Genomic DNA, 6604 nt, shown 5'->3' on the forward strand with positions numbered 1-6604 from the left:
TATGTTATGGTTTCTATCTACTTGCACAACAACAAGCTAATCCTAACCAGGAAAAAGCAAAGCATGCAAGCATCAACAAAACAAATCAAACATTCACAATTAGCACACGCTATATCCAGACAAGGTGGGCTCAATCAAGGGTTAAGTTGCAAAAGCAACACAACTGTGTCAGGTGATATTAGCTCTTAACCCTGACATTGAGAGTCAGGGTGAAGCCAGATGAAAGGTGAGTGAAGATTAGACTTCACAGCTCTTATCCCTGGCCAGGGAGAGCTTCAGACAAAGGAGCGTGGGTCCAGAAAGTGGGAACCCTTCTACACTCATGACTCTGACTCAACTGATCTTGGGTTAATGTCCCAATGCATCAACACAGTGGTGTGAGCAGAGGGACGACTCAACAAGAATAGCAGGGGATGGATTGCACATCCCTTGGGTTCTGCCAATTGCCTTAATCAAGGTCTTTTCCTGCTTGGGGACAAAGTTAAACAATCACAAACATCGCCTCTTAAGGAGGACTTCAGACAGTTGCCTGGCTAAATAACAAGCCAGGTCTTCCAGACTACATGGAGACAAGAGAGTCTACCTCAATTGGTTTATACAACCAAGCAGCAGCACAGCAAGTTCTCAAAGAACTATTAGCAACTAATGTACCTGAAATCAATCAAATACAATCAGTATACCAATCACAAAGTCAAAACAAACAGCATAAGAACCAACAGACAACACAATCAATCATGTGTGCCAAGCACAAACTCAAATGAAATGAGTTAGCATCCTACAAAATAGAACAAGTTAGTTCATAATGATCAACCAAACCAAACTCAATCAACTTGAATTGAACCCTTCAAAGCATTTTGCTTCTTAACCTGAAAAGCACATCCAAATGTGAGAAACAAGACCACTAGGACAAGCCTAGGGTCCAAAGGAGATGAAAAATTCAAAACAGCAAGTGAAAATTAATCAAAACCAAGATTTATCAAGCAAAAAGAGAATCCAATTGGTCTCACACCAAAACCAGGTACCAAATCTATTTTATGTACAAAACATGCCAAACTATGCATTTTGGAAACACATTAGAGCAAACAGAATGATCATAATCAAATAAATGTCAAAACAGCTCAATAAATTCCACAAACATTCAAGCCTAAACAGAACACATTGAATGAGCATCATATCAAATTTCATTCTATTTGGACAAGTGGAAGTAGGGAAATTAAATTCATAAAGTCCAGACAAGTTCAAGCAAGCCAACACAAGGCATCAATACAAGCATCCACTTCCACCAATCATAAAACAGTGACAAAACATGATAAATGAATGGGATCAAATCCAAAATGTTCTATAAGATGTCTACAATGCTCATACCAAATTTTACACTCATCCAATTAATGACCAGAATTTCACAAAGCAAATACAAACATGTGTCACAAAAAATCAACAAATGACCAAACAGGGGGAAAAATTCCAATCAAATAGGAAATGCCTTCAAAAATTCCAGACAAATTAACATGTATTCTCAACATCCATATGATCAATCATGCAAAAATTCAGCTCAATCCAATATCCACAAGCATGGCAAATAAAATCATGAAATTGCACTAAGTATGGTGTGACACAAATTGTCACACCTCCATTCAAAAAAATCATATCTCATCATCCAGGAACTCAAAAATTGCCAACCATATATCAAAATCACCAGAAAAGAGTCAAGAACATGCATGTAAAATTTCATGAATTTCTATGGAAGCATCAAGATTATATGATCAAAATGGTGAGACATACACACAAATGACACATTCAAACAATCCCTAGGCATTTTATTTTTCCACACGTGCACAAAAATATTAAAAATCACCATAAAAAACTATACATCACAAGGAGAATGGTGAAAAAAGTCTCATCAAATTTGGATTAAAAATGAAGAACTTATGAATTTTCTAAGATCATTGATCAAAATGAAATAAAATTGGAAAAAAGAAAAATGAAATAATGTGAAATTAATATTGAAAATGGCAATTTTGTAATTCTGCTACAGCGAAGGCAAAACGCGGCGTTTTCATTAAACGCGGTGGCGCCATCTGATTGGCCTATGAAAGCGGGAAACAAGAAATTCAAAACAAAGCCATGCCTAACAGGATCAAAACGCGAATCTGGACGCGTTCTTCATCATTCATCAACAACAACAATTCCAGAAAATCATCAAGAACATTTCTCAACCAAATTCATCGTGCCATATGTCATTGGGTTCGTCTTTCAACCTAGATCATGGATATGAACTTAATTTCTCCTAATTCTACTCATGTTTCATGGATCGAGCGAAATAAGGTTTCACATCCAAACTTCAACTTAAGATATCTCACTCGATTCTCAATGATTTTCAATTCTACAAGCTGCATGCTACTCTATGAACTTAGATCTACACAAACCATATCATGATTTTGAGAATTATTGAGATCGAGTTCTAACCTTGTGGCGATGGCAGCTGTTGAAATCGTGAGTTTCCAAGCCTCTAATGCCAAAACAGATGATGATTAATGTTGTGGAAGTTGAATGAAATGAGTAGCTTAGCTCAATTGTGCACCAGTTTGAAGAATCAGCAAAATGCCATGGATGAGTGAGCTTTCAACAGTCCCAATTTCTCAATCTTTGGCCACGATTTTGTTGAAACAGATGTACACAAACACTTGTAGATTATGGATCCAACAAGAATGAGCACAATTGATGATGAATTCAATGAGAAATGATGAAAAAAATGTGAAAAGATTTTGAGAAAAGTGAGAGGTTTTTGGAGGGAAAGTTTGTTAGATCTGAAATTGTGATTGGGATTATGCATTTTCTGTTATGATTATCATTTTATACCATAGGCTAATCCAAGTGTTAATCCAAATTAGCAAAATCCAAGTGATTAAGCAAAGTGAGTTTTATGCATAATTGGCCAAAATGCCCTTTTCTAGATGCATCCAATGTAACAGTAGAAAACCAGTGCAAACAAGTCACATTGGATGTTTATGATGTGTTGGAATAGGCTTTGTATGCAAATACCATGTATTTTGGAAATTCACCATTTTTCCCACCAATTTTCAAAATGAATCACTTGAAAAATGACTTTTTGCTATGATGATTTTTGATGAAATGTGATGATGCATCACGAAAGTTCATGTCAAATATGGTTTGCTCAAAGAAAGATCACCCAATTTGGCCATTCCATTCAAAAGTTATGCCACTTTGAATTTCAACATTTTTGGAAAATGATTTGATCATAACTTGCCAACCACACATGCGAAATTCATGTTCTTGGACTTTTTGGAAAGGTGAGAGCAAGATCTACAACTTTCATGTCGAACAAAATTTCATTTGAAGCATTTTTGGACACGTAATTTTGAGGTGAAAAAGTTTCTATTTTTGGCAGTTTCCAATTACAGGTCACCTGCTATTTTTGGAAACTTTTCATCTGACTTTATTTTCTTCATTCTTGATGTTTGAAATGTCAAATGAAACTTGTTTAGACATGAATGAAGTATATCCAACCCTCTCCCACCTCCAAATCCATCAATTCAGGCACAGTTGACCACTGTTGACTTTTCTGACTGATAGATGAATCTGGCTATGCACTGATCCAGTTGAGCTTCAAACTCCTGATGAAATGGCTCAACCATGAAACCCTAGCTTCCATAAGCTCAATACAATCATGAAATGATCCCCATATCCATTGTAGACCCCATCTCTTTGCCAAGCCCTGATTGGCCCAATGCAGATGATTAGGGTTGACCAGTGGTCAAAACCCTAATCTCAAGGTATCTGATCAATCTCTTGAATCTCTGGGATGATGACAAAACCATGATGATGATGATGTATCATTTCAACCAAGATGAAGATCAATCTCCTTGAGAAATCATGAAACCCTGATTTGAATCACCAACCCTCAGATGATTAGTGATCAATCCAATGAAACCCTTAGCTTGAATTTCAACCTCTTATCTTCTGACCAAGACCTAGGAGGATGACTTGCTCAATGTAGCCACATGATATGCAATTATGCAATGCCTAATGACCTACAAATGAAATGCAATATGTTAAGCTAGTCCCAAGAGAGGAGGGCAAATTTTGAGGTGTTACACCTATAAGATAAGACCTAAACTTTTCAAGCGCATACACTATCGCAAGTAATTCTTTTTCAGTGGTGGCATAGTTAATTTGAGCCTCATTAAGAACTTTACTTGCGTAATGTATCGCATGAAAAATTTTCTCTTTTCTTTGGCCTAATACCGCTCTGATTGCATAGTCGCTCGCATCACACATGAGCTCAAAATTTAGATTCCAATTTGGAGCGACTATAATTGGAGCGGTAACCAATTTTTCCTTTAAAATATCAAAAGCTTGCAAACATTCATCAGTTAAAAGAAATACCTGATCCTTAGCTAGCAAGTTACTCAAAGGTTTAGCTACCTTTGAGAAGTCTTTGATAAAGCGCCGATTGAAACCGGCATGCCCCAAAAAGCTTCGGATTCCCTTCACATTCACCGGAGGAGGTAACTTTTCAATCACTTCAATTTTAGCACGATCAACTTCAAGCCCTCTTGAAGAGACTTTATGGCCAAGCACTATCCCCTCGGTCACCATGAAGTGGCACTTCTCCCAATTAAGCACAAGGTTGGTCTTCACACATCTTTCAAGAACCGTTTCCAAGTTTGCCAAGCATAGACTAAAAGAACCACCAAATACTGAGAAGTCATCCATAAAGACTTCCATTGTCTTCTCGATCAGGTCGGCAAAAATAGCTTGCACACATCTTTGGAAAGTCGTCGGTGCATTGCATAACCCAAAAGGCATTTTACGGTATGCGAAAATTCCAAAGGGACATGTGAAAGCTGTCTTTTCATGATCAGCCGGGTCAACCGCAATTTGGTTATACCCGGAATAGCCATCTAAAAAACAATAGTATTGTTGCCCCGAGAGTCTTTCTAACATTTGATCCATGAACGGGAGTGGAAAATGATCTTTTCGAGTTGCGGTATTCAACCGCCTATAATCAATACACATACGCCACCCCGTTGCAACTTTGGTCGGGATCAACTCATCTTTTTCATTTCGAATCACGGTAATGCCACTTTTCTTCGGAACCACATGCACAGGACTAACCCATGGGCTATCCGAAATCGGGTAAATCGTTCCTGCATCCAACAACTTAACAACCTCCTTTCTAACAACTTCCTTCATAGTAGGATTTAAGCGGCGTTGTGGTTGAGCTACCGGCTTAAAATCCTCTTCCATTAAGATCTTGTGCATGCAATAGGAAGGACTAATTCCCTTGAGATCGGAAAAAGTCCAACCCATGGCTTCTTGATTCTTTTTCAACACATCGATCAAACGGGCTTCTTCATTCTTTGTCAAAAGGTTGCTTATGATAACCGGCTTTGCTTCGGTCTCGTCGAGGTAGGCATACTTCAAAGTGGAAGGTAACATTTTCAATTCAATCGGCGATTTTTCTTCGTTAACCTCCTTCTTCAAGTCTTCCTCCTCAACTTCCCACGGTTGTAGTTCGTTTAAACTATCAAGTTCCCTTAAGCATTCATCAAGAGCTTGCTCTTCTTCAACTGTGAAAACTTCATAGGAGTCATCAAGAGCTAACTCCATAGGAGATATCTCATGAATATGCTTAGAAACTTCAAAGGTTGCCTCTTCAATCGCATCAATGCGAAAACTATCACGTCTATCATTTGAATGCTCCATTTTCTTCGAATAGGTTAAATGTAACTTCTTCATTTTGGACCCTTACCTTCATCAAACTGTCGCCAACGTCTATCATCATGCGCGCGGTTTACATGAACGGTCGGCCAAGAATGAGCGGAGCATCATCATCCTCTTCCATATCAATTACTATGAAATCGACCGGGAAAAGAATTTGTCGACTTTAACCAAAACATCTTGGGCTATGCCATGAGGATGGGTAGTCGACTTATCGGCCAATTGCAACGTCATTCGGATGGTCTTAATTTCAATATTGCAAAGCCTCTTCACAATAGACAATGGTATAAGATTAATGCTTGACCCCAAATCAATTAATCCTTTCCCGACATAGACATCACCAATTTTAACCGGCAAAGTAACTCGTCCTGGATCAACCTCTTTTTTCGGAAGCGTCTGTTGGATGATCGCACTACAAATAGCATCGAGGACAATCGTCTCCGGTTCCGTATACCTCCGCTTTTTTGTAAGTATGTCTTTCATGAATTTTGCATACTTGGGCATTTGCTCCAGTGCTTCGGCAAACGGAATGTTGACTTGCAGTTGTTTGAAAATATCCATGAACCGGGCATAATGTCGTTCATTCTCCCTTTTAGATGGAGCATGTGGATAAGGAAGGTTTTGGATTGAAGTAGCGCTCACTACCTCCTTTCCTTTAGCAACTCTATAACTTCTCGCTTTTTTCTTTTTCACTTCCTCCACCATTACTTCATCACTCTTATTTTTCTCAATTTCCACACTTTCTTTCTTTTCAACTTCACCATTCTTTTCGTTCTTTTCAACTTCTTCCTCACTCCACTCCCCCACTTCACCATCAATACTATCCTCCTCATCTTTTTTCTCTTCCTCTCTTTGTTCA

Source organism: Lathyrus oleraceus, chromosome 6 (genome assembly GCF_024323335.1).
Source record: "Lathyrus oleraceus cultivar Zhongwan6 chromosome 6, CAAS_Psat_ZW6_1.0, whole genome shotgun sequence".
In the NCBI taxonomy this organism is placed as follows: domain Eukaryota; kingdom Viridiplantae; phylum Streptophyta; class Magnoliopsida; order Fabales; family Fabaceae; genus Lathyrus; species Lathyrus oleraceus.